General features: G+C 42.1%; 1 protein-coding gene across 7 annotated transcripts in view; it reads right to left on the bottom strand.

Moving 5' to 3' along the window:
• egfra (epidermal growth factor receptor a (erythroblastic leukemia viral (v-erb-b) oncogene homolog, avian)) overlaps window positions 1-15979 on the bottom strand; it is a 334197-nt gene that overhangs the window by 248878 nt on the left and 69340 nt on the right. Inside the window, exon 2 of one of the 7 annotated variants that reach the window (XM_069912683.1) lies at window positions 13656-13700. The exons of the other annotated variants lie outside the window; for them this stretch is intronic. The gene's annotated coding sequence lies outside the window, so the exon portion shown is untranslated. The remainder of the gene's footprint in view (window positions 1-13655; window positions 13701-15979) is intronic. 7 annotated transcript variants of the gene reach the window in all.

The following is a 15979-nucleotide window of genomic DNA, read 5'->3' as shown; positions in this document are numbered from 1 at the left end:
TCTTCACGACAGCTCCGTTCTGGGGTTCATTCTTCACGACAGCTCCGTTCTGGGGTTCATTCTTCACGACAGCTCCGTTCTGGGGTTCATTCTTCACGACAGCTCCGTTCTGGGGTTCATTCTTCACGACAGCTCCGTTCTGGGGTTCATTCTTCACGACAGCTCCGTTCTGGGGTTCATTCTTCACGACAGCTCCGTTCTGGGGTTCATTCTTCACGACAGCTCCGTTCTGGGGTTCATTCTTCACGACAGCTCCGTTCTGGGGTTCATTCTTCACGACAGCTCCGTTCTGGGGTTCATTCTTCACGACAGCTCCGTTCTGGGGTTCATTCTTCACGACAGCTCCGTTCTGGGGTTCATTCTTCACGACAGCTCCGTTCTGGGGTTCATTCTTCACGACAGCTCCGTTCTGGGGTTCATTCTTCACGACAGCTCCGTTCTGGGGTTCATTCTTCACGACAGCTCCGTTCTGGGGTTCATTCTTCACGACAGCTCCGTTCTGGGGTTCATTCTTCACGACAGCTCCGTTCTGGGGTTCATTCTTCACGACAGCTCCGTTCTGGGGTTCATTCTTCACGACAGCTCCGTTCTGGGGTTCATTCTTCACGACAGCTCCGTTCTGGGGTTCATTCTTCACGACAGCTCCGTTCTGGGGTTCATTCTTCACGACAGCTCCGTTCTGGGGTTCATTCTTCACGACAGCTCCGTTCTGGGGTTCATTCTTCACGACAGCTCCGTTCTGGGGTTCATTCTTCACGACAGCTCTGTTCTGGGGTTCATTCTTCACGACAGCTCTGTTCTGGGGTTCATTCTTCACGACAGCTCTGTTCTGGGGTTCATTCTTCACGACAGCTCTGTTCTGGGGTTCATTCTTCACGACAGCTCTGTTCTGGGGTTCATTCTTCACGACAGCTCCGTTCTGGGGTTCATTCTTCACGACAGCTCCGTTCTGGGGTTCATTCTTCACGACAGCTCTGTTCTGGGGTTCATTCTTCACGACAGCTCTGTTCTGGGGTTCATTCTTCATGACAGCTCTGTTCTGGGGTTCATTCTTCATGACAGCTCTGTTCTGGGGTTCATTCTTCATGACAGCACTGTTCTGGGGTTCATTCTTCATGACAGCTCTGTTCTGGGGTTCATTCTTCATGACAGCTCTGTTCTGGGGTTCATTCTTCATGACTGCAGGGAATGAACTGCCTTTTGATGCACACTTTTACACTCTTAAACCTTCTCCCTGATGGGAAAAGGGAAAAGAGAGTGTGTCCAAGATGTAATAGATCTTTTGGTATGTTGGCTGTTCTTGAGTCAATCATGGTTTACATTACGTCCTTAGCTGCAGTCACTACCTTCTGTAGCTTATTCTGATCTCTGATCTTAAGCAGACCAACTTCCACAACATGCTGTGATGCATCCAACAAGTTGATTCAACGGCCCACCTGTAGAAGTTGTTGGGGGACGGGGGCATGTGCCAAACCTTCTTAGTCAACTAAGAAAGCAGATGAATTGGCGTGCTTTCTTGACCATCACGTCAACGTGTTTGTCCCGGGTCAGATCCTTATTCACAAGAACTTGAAGCTGTTGACTTTCTCGACTACATCATCATTAATGTGGACAGGGTAAGGGATTCTGGGCCTTCTCCTGAAGTCCATGATCATCTCCTTCACCCTGGCTCCATGCCACTGGACTTTTAATTTTATTTCCTGCATTTAAGCTCATCATTATTTGATACCCAGCCCACTACTGTGGTGCCATTGGTGAATTTGGAACAGTATTTGGCTGCACAATAACAGTAGGGGGAGTACAGTAGAGAACTGAATATAGATCCTTCAGGACTGCTGGTGTGGAGTACCATTATGGAGGAGATGTCGTTAACCACCTCCACTGATGTCAGCCTGTTCGATAGGAAGGCAAGGATCGGTTGCAGAAGATTGCTCAGAGTATTAATAAAGCATGTTTATTTTTATCCTGTGAAAATTAAGATCTGTATTTATACCAGGCAGAAAATAAACACTAGTTGGCAGTACTGGCTGTTCCCAATTCCTGAAAAACTAATGAATAATAGTAATTCAATGATTTTATAAATATATCAAGAATCATTTTCAACATACTATTCATTTCAGTTTGCACTGTCCTTCATTTTGTAATACTTTTATGGAAGAAACTTGTAGAACTAAGTTCATCGAGTCAACAAGGAAATCTGTATGTAAGTTAGCCAAAGACAGATTAAATATTTAGAAAGAAGTGCGAGTTTGCCAGAACAAAACAGAAGGTACAATGCACGCTCCTCAAGAAGTTACATTCCGTTTCAATGAAATGAGCATCTCAATGAAGTTAGTCATTTCTGTGCCTTATCTTCAAGGGGTGTGCAGAAGCCCAAAGATCACTTTCCTGGAACCAGATATCTTTCTCCTTAACTGGTACACAACCCTTTCAACCATTAATCACATCAGTGGCAGAGTTGACACGTTTTAGGGGGCCTTGTGATTCCTCAATCTTGCAAGAGACTTGAGACCAAGTGCATCACCTTCCTGACAGGAAAACTGGGCAACAATGCAAGGTTAATTTTTAATGAGTGTGTACCCTTTTTAAGTACTGCACACTAAGTAATAAATACAGCTAAAGTATTGATTGAACGAGAATTCCAAAGTTTTGATGGAGCAACAAGGACAGAAGCACATTTGTCTGTTAGGATTCTGGGTGAGATGGAAGGGATCTTCAGATTAATAGTGGTGTTCCCATTCACCTGGAAATTTTGTCCTCCTGAATGACAATCTTTGACAAATGCAACGTTTGGAGAAGATCCTTAAGAAACTGAGGAGACCCACTATATTGTAGAGCACAAAATGCAACCAAAGAAAATGGGTACTGGAAAGATTGAAAACCTTTAAGAGGTTGCTATTCCAACCAAATCTATCTCCAGTAGGTCAAGTGACTTATTCCTTTGAAATGGTCATCTTACTACTTGTGACCAATGGTGTATCATGGAGATTAGAGCTAGGTTTGTTATTAGATATTAACGATTTGCATGATTATAGCTGGCACAATTAGTAAACTTGTGAATAACTCCAAAATTGGTCATATGGTGGATAGTGAAGAAGTTTGACACATGGAGTCTAGAAGCGAATGCATCATGTGGAAGCAGCAGAATTTTGGTCTAATTTGGCATCGTGTTTGGTGCAGATATTGGGAGCTGATGGGCCTGTTCCTGTGCTGTATTGTTCTATGTTGTTTAAGGTCCACGCTGCTGAAGATCCAGCTGCGCTGGATGGGTCACGTCTCCAGAATGGAGGACCATCGCCTTCCCAAGATCGTGTTATATGGCGAGCTCTCCACTGGCCACCGTGACAGAGGTGCACCAAAGAAAAGGTACAAGGACTGCCTAAAGAAATCTCTTGGTGCCTGCCACATTGACCACCGCCAGTGGGCTGATAACGCCTCAAACCGTGCATCTTGGCGCCTCACAGTTTGGCGGGCAGCAACCTCCTTTGAAGAAGACCGCAGAGCCCACCTCACTGACAAAAGGCAAAGGAGGAAAAACCCAACACCCAACCCCAACCAACCAATTTTCCCCTGCAACCGCTGCAATCGTGTCTGCCTGTCCCGCATCAGACTTGTCAGCCACAAACGAGCCTGCAGCTGACGTGGACTTTTTACCCCCTCCATAAATCTTCGTCCGTGAAGCCAAGCCAAAGAGAAGGTTACAAGATACAGAGGTTGGTTATGGAGTGAATCATCTCCTGCTCCATGAGAGATCTGGACCCAGTTCAAATAATTTATTGTCCCAACATTGTGATGGAAGACATCATCATCTCACTGGGTCTCCACTCTGAGCCTGGTCAAAAAGAACACCTACAAAAGGCTGTCATTCATTGGACAGCTCAGTGTTCAACACCACTGTCCCAGAAAAGCCGATGATCAAACTGAGAGTTGTCGAACTCTGTTCGTCCCTCTGCAAATGGATCTGCCACTTCCTCATCAGCGGGCCCCAATCAGTGTGGATGAGCAACATCACCTCATCCTCACTGACCATCAACACAAGTACTTCAAGGCCTTGTGCTTCATCCCTTGTTCTGTTCCCTGTACACTCACAATTGCACAGCCAAGTTCAGCTCCAATGCAATCCACAAGTTTTCTGATGACTGCACCATTGCTGGCAGAGTAATGGGAAATGGGACAATTCAACATATAGGGTGAAGATTGAGAAACTGGTTGGGTGGTGCTAGAATAACCAATCTTACTCTCAATGTTGACAAGGCCAAGGAGCTTATGTGGATATTAGGAAGAGGAGGCTGAGAGAAAATGTGCTGCCTGCATTGACAGAACAGTGGTGGAGATACGCCAGGGGCCCTGGCTAACTTGGTCAGTGTGGTGGAATTAAAGTTACACTTTTTAATATTTATGTCCCCACCCAGAGCACTTTTTTTTTTTAACCAGCCTCAAAGTACTTCTATGTTCAACATGTCATGGTACAATTTAGTTGGGATGCACCAGGTGCACCAGATCTTTGCCCTTGATGGAGCTAAATTTGTGAAACTTCACAGGGTTCCGAAATAACGGTGAGGGTTCCCAAGAATCGAAAGTACCCTGCCCCACCTCTTCAGGAACATGTGCCACTTTACTGATATACCCAGCAATGATCAAAAGTGGAAATTTTCATAAGAGGTCAGAGGAGGAACCTTCAGTGCCATGGCACAAAACCTATAGGTCAGTGAAGAGCAGATTTACTGTGCCTTAAAAGGGGAATAATTTCTGGTCACCACCAAAGCCTACAAGTAAAATCAATCCCTCAGTTTGCAAGTAATAAAGGCACGGTGAAGAACTTAATCATAAATAATCACTGTACCTTCATGTATCTACCTTAATTTATGTAGTTATCAAATCTGTGGCTAGGCAACAGCTTCCACACAAAATGCTTGGCTTTTGGCAAGGAATATTGCTCATGCATAGCAACATTGGTTGGTAAATAGAAAGTTAGGAATTACAGCGTTTCACATGGAAATATTTGGCCTCCATGCAGACTCTTAATATTTGAGGAGCACTCTCTTTAGAATTACAGGCCTTTTCTACTTTTGTGGTCTTGACATGTTATGAATCACCTCCTGTGCTAAAAGTAACCACCTATTTGCCAGAAATCTTCCCTTAAGCCACTATAAAGAAATGTAAAACAGCCTCCCAGTAAGTGTGGAAAGTTGTCAGATATTACTCCTGATTTGCCACATCTAATTAAATAATGTGCCTTTACCCTACACTTCACAATACTCACAGAATTTCTTTTCTCCTACACACTCTCAATGAAACCAACAATCTGGTGTTAACTCTCTGTAGTCAAATCACATTTGCGTGGAACTTGAGTCAAGACTACTCATTTAAATTCACAGAAAACCTGCAGCTAGGATTTACACACCCTGCAAGTAAATGCCCCAGATTCTTGTTCTAAACTGCCCTCTCACACATTACTTTTTAATAAGAATTGATATCCCATACAAGATTAAACAGTTTCTGCAATTCTAAAATAAATAAGATACAAACTTAGAGCAAAGTCATTCTGAATAGATAGATCATAACATTTGATTAAAATGGTGCAAATATCTTCAATACAATTCTTTGGAGAGAAGACAGCTTATGAAATTGAATTTAAAATGCCATTCTCTTATGATTAAAATCTGGAACTCACATCCTGACAGGATGGTGGCAGCAGGTACTCTCACAACATTGAAGTATCTAGATGAGCCAGTGAAACAATGTGGCTTTGAAAGTCCAAGATTGAGTGGTAGAAATTGAGAATACCATGGATGGGTACAGGTAGTCTTTGACTTCCGACCTACGTGAGGTACGTCCACCCACACATACAATTTTTAAAAAAATCTTTATTAAAACTCTGTGCAAATGCATATTTTATATTAAAAGTATTGTATACAGTGGTCTCCACTCCCAGCGGCAGCCCAAGGCCAGAGTCCAATGATTTTATTATATTCTAGAAGTTCATATGGGGATGGAGGAGTATCTTTATTGAAGGTACTGTGCATAGGCTTATATTCTTAATTGAAAATTAATTTGTTAAAAATCTTTTAAAAAATTTATTTATGGCCTTGTTCAATTACAGCTGTAAATCGGGGACCACCTGTACTTGAGTCAGCATGAATAGGGATGAACAAAATGCTGAAAGGCTCTTGTTTGTAATATATGACCTTTAAACTACAGCCTCTCAAGTTTTAAATTTGCAGACCCTTTTTCTTCAATGTTCTTTACATCTTTATCATATTTTGTTCACTGCTAATTTAAAAAAAAACATGTAAAATTCCTCACCTATGGAAATGTGGCCTTAACTCAGCATCCACTCCGTCGCAGTAATTGCCGTGTAAAATGGGGTTAACCTTGCCTCGTTATTGTCCCAATTACATGGCAGTGAGAAAGGAAAGGGTCTGACAAGGTCAACCCTGTCGGAATCCAACCGGGTCCCTGATCTACCTCAGAGGTAGTCAGGGAACCCAGTAAAACCTACCTAAGTCACCTCCACAGGTGATTTGAAAGTGAAAGTGGCTAACCCGCTTATTCTGGTGACGTCAGCGCTTGCATGCATGCGTCAGCACTTGCATGTATGCGTCATCAGGCAGCCAGCATCCGAACATCCAGTGGTACTTACGGTGAGTATGTGACACGTCATTGCAGGAATGGGATCCCACTTAAATCGCCAGGACAATCTCCCTGCAATTTAAAAGGTGCTTCCAGGACCTTTTCCCCAAAAATCACACCTGGGTCCCAGAAGGGCTACCCAGGTGGTGCAACTTAAAAAAGGCTACTGCTTCTGCACTGTAACTGCCTCTTCCAAGTCCACATCATCTGCTAAATAAGTCAACCTTACTTCACTGAAAAAACTTATGTCACATCTGGGTGTTGTCGAAAGCTTGGCCAAACAAGCCTATACTTAAGGCTTACATAGCAAAGTCCAAACCAATAGTTCCTTTTGCAACTACAGATGATCATCAAGGACTGACTAATTATGTAATCACAATCAATCTTAGAATATTTCCACTGTTGTTAATTGGTAAATTGAGTGTACAGAGGTCTGGTGTCAAATCTTCTGCAATACTTATTGAACTCCGTAAACAAACCTACTTACCCATGAATAGCATGGTCACCATTTCAACAAAATCTCAGTCAGCACTTCTTGCCCAGCGAGGAGATCTGCACCAGTTTCCATGGTGAATATGGAAAGTCATAAGAATGAAAGGATTGGTAGCTGACTGATAAAGGAGAACATTTCCAAACTATTTAATTAAAGCTGGGTTGATATGAGAAAACACTTAAACAAAGAGTGAAATTATAAGATTACCAGCCACACATCTTAAATCAGAAGAGCACATTTCAGATTGTACGTAATTTTGTAAGAAGGTAACTAAAGATTTCATTGGTTTATTTTAAACCAGAGTGATCTGCTTTAAATTGGGGTATGGGCATAAGGTAAAAATAAAATTGAACACAATTATGACCCCCTCCATTTCTGAGGACCAGAGCCCACTGAATTACTCAGAAGAATTGAGTTCACAGAAGATTTTTTAAAATCTACTTGGAGAAATAATATAATCTGTAAATTCCACATGTGAAGATATAACCCCATTATTGAAAAATTATTGGGGAATGAGTTTAAAAAACAGAATAAATATGTAGAAAATGCTGGAAATACTGAGGTCAGGTAACATCTGTGGAAGTATAGAAGTTAATATTTAAGAATGATGAACCTATAGCAGAACTGTGTCGATCCAGTACGTCCATGCCAACTTTTTTGCCTTTCTATACTAATCCCATTCGCCCACTTTAGGACTGTATCAATGCTTAACCATTTATATCTGTCTGAATGTTTCTTAAATGTAATAATTAGATCTGTTTCCACCATCCCCTATGGCAATGTATTCCAGATATCAACCATGGTCTATTCATCTCGGGGGAAACAAATCCCTTGGATCCACTTTAAAATTCGTACCTTAACCTTGGACTCATTCTTCTTTCCTCCTTTGCTCTCGGGAAAACAAGATTGAACCTCCTCCCACTTTGATTCCTATAAGGGGTCAATGCCATTCTTCAGGTTTCTCCAGCTCCATTACACCTGCTCTATCATCCTTGCCAGCTTCAAGGTGATGCCATTACAAGATACCTTCCACTCCCCACTCATATCCCCACTGAGGCCATCCTCATTCCAACTCTCTGGCTGATTCTTCTAAGTGAAGCAGCAGTTAACTTGCACTTCTTCCAATGTAGTGCACTGTATTCAATGCAATTTGGAGAAACCAAATACAAACTGTAGATGCCCTACAAATCAGACCACAAAAGGCAACTTCAAAGCTTGATTTGTCAGTCTTCCATTCTCTGCTTCATACTCTGAATAACATTAGTATTTAGACTCCAATGAACCCTAACACAAATCTGAGAAGCAGCATCTCATTCTCCAGCTAGGTGTAAAGGTGTAATACACTGAAACCTCATTAGAACGCAATCCGTTAATCCGCGGAATCACTTATAAACGCGGGTGTTTGCGGACCACGAACTTTGCAAATTTTTGTAAAATAAGTTGATTAAAATTCAGAATCCCAATATTAAAAGAATGCACTTGCTTTCTTTCATTGAAATTGTTAGTTCTAGATAGCGGATCCTTCGAACACTGGTAATACTTGAGTTTGATTATCTGTGGGCACTCTGACATAAATGCATCTGTTCCGTGACTCGGCTGTAAGGCAGTATGAAATCTTGGACCCCAACTACTGCGCTCTAATGAGGTTTTACTGTAGGTGTAAAAGTTTAAAGGTAACATTATTGTCATGTAATACTACATTTAGAATGTAACACACATGAAATTGGCAGATAGAGAGTCATCACTCTGTCCAGCGCCCCTCATAGAAACCTACAGCACCTGGGATTCCGAGGCAGTCTCCCCTCCAAGAACTGAACAGGCATGAGCCTGAGCCTGCTTAGCTTGCGAGATCAGACAATCTCAGGCATATTCAGGCTATTACGAACATCGCAACCCCCCCCCCCCAACCCCGAACTCACCAAATTCGACAGTCTCACATCATCAGCTATTTGAGTTTGTGTTCAAACTGGTCAGTTCTGATGGAAGGTCATCAGTTTGTAACATTAGCTCCCCAACACTGTCATCGCAGAATCTGCTTGACCTGCTATTATCAACATTCCCCTTTATTTCAGAATTTTAAATAAAGGTCGAGTAACGATTATCCGAATATCGGAAAACCCAAAAGATCCAAAAAACCCAATTTTTTTTAGTGCCCACATGACAAGTGTAAAAAAATTCCACACCTGTCTTGCCATGAGGGTTCTGATACTCTGTTGGCGCCATTTTGATTACAATAATAGTTAAAAAAAATGTAATCTTTCCTTCTGGCCGGGGAGATGCCAAAAGGAGCTGGATCCAAGTCTTCAGCATCAGCTGCAGCTGGAGTCAGCAATGGCGACTCCGTTCTCAAATTTGGTGCGGTGCCGTCTGCATCAAGGAAGTCACCTCAGGGTCCTGGACAGGAGCGGAGATGGTAGTTGGGGACCAGTGGCAGCAGTGGGGAGATATCAGGGACTAGCAGCATTGAAGAATCAGCAGCGGCGGCAGGGAGGTGGTCTTCTTTTGTAAGCAGAGATCAAGTTTTTTTTTTAGTAAGTACTAAACATTATCCACCAGCGTTGTCTCCGCTCCATCCTCAACATCCATTGGAGCGCTTTCATCCCTAACGTCGAAGTACTCGAGATGGCAGAGGCCGACAGCATCGAGTCCACGCTGCTGAAGATCCAGCTGCGCTGGGTGGGTCACGTCTCCAGAATAGAGGACCATCGCCTTCCCAAGATCGTGTTATATGGCGAGCTCTCCACTGGCCACCGTGACAGAGGTGCACCAAAGAAAAGGTACAAGGACTGCCTAAAGAAATCTCTTGGTGCCTGCCACATTGACCACCACCAGTGGGCTGATATCGCCTCAAACCGTGCATCTTGGCGCCTCACAGTTTGGCGGGCAGCAACCTCCTTTGAAAAAGACCGCAGAGCCCACCTCACTGACAAAAGGCAAAGGAGGAAAAATCCAACACCCAACCCCAACCAACCATTTTTCCCCTGCAGCCGCTGCAACCGTGTCTGCCTGTCCCGCATCGGACTTGTCAGCCACAAACGAGCCTGCAGCTGACGTGGACTTTTACCGCCTCCATAAATCTTCGTCCGCGAAGCCAAGCCAAAGAGAAAGAAACATTATTTCATGTGAATTTTCCACTTGTGGGATCATGTCAGCATTCAAAAAGCCTGCTGTTGTTTGTTGTTGCTGTTTAACCACTGATACAGGTATTCTGCTGATCTGCTTAGTTCCATCGTTCCAAAATCCAAAAAACCCTAAAACTGAAAAAAGTCTGGTCCCAAGCATTTCGGATAAAGGGTTCTCAACCTATACTGCATCATTTTGTAATTTTTGGTTCTAGCTTTTTTCCCCTCTCAGTGTTCTCATTCATCTCCTTCCACTAACACCTCCAGATAGATCACCAGTAATTAACAATCTCTCATCATCCCATCTCAGGTAAATCTCCACCAACATTTGCATCATTCAGTGCTTCAGTCTCCACCCTATCAAAGATATTCTTTCTGTTAGCTCCACCCTTCCTACTTCTGCAACTTCAAGCATGTTTGATTCCTTAGTTCTGGTGAAGAATCATTGCCCTGAAATGCTCATTTGTTTCTCTGTCAAAAACATAGCCTGAACAGCTGATTATTTCCAACATTATTTTCTCTCCACCCACCCCCCCCCCACCAAGAATTTCAGCAATTGCAATTTCTTGTCTTTGAATTCAAGGTAAAAAAAAAACACTTAAAAAAACATTTATGCTATTTATCAAAAAATGATTTTATTTTCAAAAATCTATGTTTTCCATAATAATTGTGGAGAAATTAGTAAGTTACTAAATTGACAGACACATATATCTAGGTGAAGTGAAAATACATACAAAACTTCCAATTCTAAACAAGAGCAACTGCAAGAAATTTAGAAATATAGCATCAGTTGTCTTTAATTAGTTCAACATTTTTGCATGTATTAGTGCAATATTAAATGTTTTCTTTGGCTTGGCTTCGCGGACGAAGATTTATGGAGGGGGTAAAAAGTCCACGTCAGCTGCAGGCTCGTTTGTGGCTGACAAGTCCGATGCGGGACAGGCAGACACGATTGCAGCGGTTGCAAGGGAAAATTGGTTGGTTGGGGTTGGGTGTTGGGTTTTTCCTCCTTTGCCTTTTGTTCGTGAGGTGGGCTCTGCGGTCTTCTTCAAAGGAGGTTGCTGCCCGCCAAACTGTGAGGCGCCAAGATGCACGGTTTGAGGCGTTATCAGCCCACTGGCAGTGGTCAATGTGGCAGGCACCAAGAGATTTCTTTAGGCAGTCCTTGTACCTTTTCTTTGGTGCACCTCTGTCACGGTGGCCAGTGGAGAGCTCGCCATATAACAGGATCTTGGGAAGGCGATGGTCCTCCATTCTGGAGACGTGACCCATCCAGCGCAGCTGGATCTTCAGCAGCGTGGACTCGATGCTGTCGACCTCTGCCATCTCGAGTACTTCGACGTTAGGGGTTTAAGCGCTCCAATGAATGTTGAGGATGGAGCGGAGACAACGCTGGTGGAAGCGTTCTAGGAGCCGTAGGTGGTGCCGGTAGATGACCCATGATTCGGAGCCGAACAGGAGTGTGGGTATGACAACGGCTCTGTATACGCTTATCTTTGTGAGGTTTTTCAGTTGGTTGTTTTTCAACAATGAAGACGCTGTTTACATCCGGTACCGCACGGATGGCAGTCTCTTCAATCTGAGGCGCCTGCAAGCTCACACCAAGACACAAGAGAAACGTGTCCGTGAACTACTCTTTGCAGATGATGCTGCTTTAGTTGCCCATTCAGAGCCAGCTCTTCAGCGCTTGACGTCCCGCTTTGCGGAAACTGCCAAAATGTTTGGCCTGGAAGTCAGCCTGAAGAAAACTGAGGTCCTCCATCAGCCAGCTCCCCACCATGACTACCAGCCCCCCCACATCTCCATCGGGCACACAAAACTCAAAACGGTCAACCAGTTTACCTATCTCGGCTGCACCATTTCATCAGATGCAAGGATCGACAATGAGATAGACAACAGACTCGCCAAGGCAAATAGCGCCTTTGGAAGACTACACAAAAGAGTCTGGAAAAAATATTAAATGTAATATGCAAGGAACACACCACCAACAAAATTATATTTCTGAATTGTATTGAGAGTTTTGCAGCATGACTAAACTACTGCTTATGTGGAGTTAGAATCAGTGGTTCCATACTAAAATGGTTCCTTCACCACAGTCTGCTGACCATCAACCACATATTTACACATCCTACCTAAATACTGTGGTGAAACCACTATTGTATATATTTGCATGCCATATGTAAATGTCATGACCTTTCCTGGCTGACCCTGCTCTCGCTGGCTGGCTCATGACTGGCCCCTTTCTTCCCCATGCTTGTCATGCCACAAGTCTACCCCAAGTTCATGTCCTGGTCAGCATGACCGACCAACACAAGGATGATGTCTCTTGTAAATAAAAGCTTCCAGTCTCGGCAACTTCAGTTTTTGTGAAACTGACCGTGCATCAAATACTATTATTTTTATTCTCCCTATTTAGTTAATTCTGGCAAACCCACAAGATACATGAAGTTATGCATCACATGCCAGCACTTATTTCAATATCAAGTCTAAATGAAATAAAACTAAGCTTGTCCATCAACAAGAAGTATTCAATAGCTGCTTGTTTGATCATAGCATGGATTGAGTTGGCCTATGTTTGCGAAACCCTGGCAATCGTGTATCTCACTGATTGTTTTTACAAATTACAATAAGCAGAAATGGCAGTTACCAACCTTTAATTTTTGGTTTGGGATCCCTTAGAATAAGTGATTGATCTCCTGAGTGCAACTCAAGAATACTTGCTCTTGTAAAACCAACAGAAGTTGGTGGGAAGAAATGGAGAAGACCGAAGCCGCTGTGGTTCAAGTTCCTTTGCTTTCATTTATTTTTTCCCTTTATTTCATTAATCTCGTATATAAAGGTGTTAAACTGAACACTTCAATTTGAAATTACTAGTTTCAATAATTGTATTAAATTGGAGGAATTTACTATTGCTTCTCATTGGTGAAGAGACACTAATAAAATACATTTCTGTTTAACTGTATATCCCAAGTCTGTCCACTTTTGCATGTTCTTTATTCCAATATATAACTTTTATTATTTACTCTGTTAAACATAAGTGAAGTATTTTGTGTAGAGTTGGTGATGCTGCATTAATCTCCAGTAAATAAATAACATTAAAACTGAGCAAATGTTACATGATTAAATGTCATAGGCTTCAGCATCAGATTAGCATGGCCACACAGTCTGAGTTCCAAGACTCATGCAAACCAGAATTAACAATTCAATGATCACAGAATAAATTGTGAGCCTTTTATATTAAAATGTCAGCATTGAATGAATTATAGTTCATTAGTATCAAATCCATTGAACCACCACATATTGCAAATATGGGTTAGGCTAGGATTAATGAATTTAAGATGCAGTGCCTCCCTCACATTGAAACTTTTAAACTTGATTAATATCAGCCCTGGTAAATATTTACTTACATGAAGGTTGGAATAGGCCACTTCTTTGACTTCATCAGTGGTTAGCTTTTAAAGGAAGAAGAAAAAAAGAGCCAACAGCAAGTAACAGGTTTGACTGGCAACTTGTCTGTTCTGGGTTATAGCACTCTGCAACATAGCCAAAGTTCAAATATATGTTCGCCTGTTTCCTGCTATCTTTAAAGTAACTGGGCTCTGATTTCCTGCAACCCCATCAAACACGCAGGGACTCTGGTTCTGCCTGGATTCCACCAACTGCTGCTCTCATGTGTCTCCAATTTACCATTCCACTATAAAGTCTCTTTGAGGGACATTTTCTTTCCCTCTTCTATGGGACTTCCACAAGTCCCTCTCTCACTGCTTCCCCTCTGTGCTTTCATTATATACTGGTGATCTCTCCTACACACTCTCAGTCTTGATGAAACATCAACAATTCTGTTTCTCCTAAAAATGCTGTTTGACCTGCTGAATTCCTCCAGCAAATTGTAATTTTGCTCCTGCTTTCTCTTTCTCTCTTTAATCTTATTAGAAACATTTTACAAATGTGTAACATCCTTTAAAATATGACTTAAATGAATGTTGGTGCATTAATAAGGGCAGCGTAGCAGTTAGCGCAATGCTATTACAGAGCCAGCGACCGGGGTTCGAATCCAGTGCTGTCCTCAAGAAGTTTCTCCATTCTTCCCACGTCTGCGTGGGTTTACTCCATGTACACAAGTTTCTTCCCACATTGCAAAGACATACAGGATGAGTAGGTTAATTTGTTACATGGGTGTTTTTGGACTGTGTGGGCTGGAAGGGTCTATTATTGAACTATAATTCTTAAAAAAAAGCCAATAGTTCAAATATGGGGGTAATCAACACCAAAGTCCTGAAGGTGCTTGATTTTCTGTTGTACTGCTCTTCACATGAATTATCCATCAACTTTGTCTCCACAAGTACTTACTCAGCCTATATCGAAGTGAGCAATGACAGATGATTCACAAATCCCTACACATGCACTAAACACTTGGGGGAGAAAAATGAAATACTAACTAAAAATCCCACCTTTTAGTTCAACTAAATTTAAGAGTTCTTGTCCACTTTTTGAAGCCAGCAATCTAAATATAGTGCAAGCTACAGTATATTAATGAAAATTATCTGAGCTTATTCAGAGGACATTTGGAATAGCCAAGTCAAATTCATCACATTTGGTTTAGATATGTTTGTAAAATCAGCAGAGCATAATCCCTATTCCAACTTTGGGATATTACCTCACTGTTAGTCGCTGTTCACAACCATCTGGAATTGCAATTGGCTTCAAATGTGGGGCAAAGTGAGTCAAATAGTTGGTTTCCCACTGTTCTATCATTGTCAATGTATATATACACAAATTAAGCTGCATCAGCAATTTTCTTTCATTTTTAAATACCTCCTTGCGAGAAAAAGATGTTGAAACAGTCTGCTCTACTTAATACTAGGCTGGTTGACAGGCAAGTCAAATATCAGAAGTTAAAAGCATGACACTGTATAAAATGAGGACTGCTGTTATCATTCTTCCACTGGAAAAGTGAAATTGATAGGTAGCAGGATGTCTTTGCTGGTGGGGATTGCTTTGTTCTGTTTCATTGTTAACTACTTTGGAAATGAAGAAGCATTTTTACTGGTCTCTCGCTGTATTCTTTAGTTTGTGCAAATAATGACTACAAATGTAATTCTGATAATGTGGCATTTTCTTTCTTTCACAGTCAATCTAACCAACTGGTGAATAACTCAGATAATGCCACAGACAGAACCATTATTAATTCCTTTGATGCACTCAGGGTTACGAAAGGACAGCTCCCCCCCCCCCCCCCCGACTTTTTGTAAAAGCAAACCCACATCAATCTCATATTAAAATCTACCTGCAAGTTCTAGACATCTGCAAATACATTCATGAAACAATAAAAATATATTTTTATAATTGATCTTTCCAGAACCCCCAGATAACATTTTATATTAACAGTTAACTTGAAAGTCTGGTCACAGTTGAGACAAGTCTGCATCGCACAACTGTAAAAGGGTAATCAGTGTGTGTGTGTGTGTGTGTGTGTGTGTGTGTGTGTGTGTGTGTGTGTGTGTGTGTGTGTGTGTGTGTGTGTGTGTGTGTGTTCAAGATGGATCTTGTCCAGTCATTTACTGTTCACTTCTCCAAGTTCACTGGAGTCAGGTAGCTTTCGGTACTGTGCACAGAATTAAACAGTCATTACATTCAACAGACTCTGGTGCCTTAACCTAAGTTATTACCAGACAGAAAGGTCTTTGGTGGGTGCAGAAAGATGTTAATTGGACACGTAAACTGATTTCCT

Source organism: Narcine bancroftii, chromosome 1 (assembly GCF_036971445.1).
Source record: "Narcine bancroftii isolate sNarBan1 chromosome 1, sNarBan1.hap1, whole genome shotgun sequence".
NCBI lineage: Eukaryota > Metazoa > Chordata > Chondrichthyes > Torpediniformes > Narcinidae > Narcine > Narcine bancroftii.
Note: the sequence above shows the minus strand (reverse complement) of the source record. Positions and strands in the feature narration are given on the sequence as shown.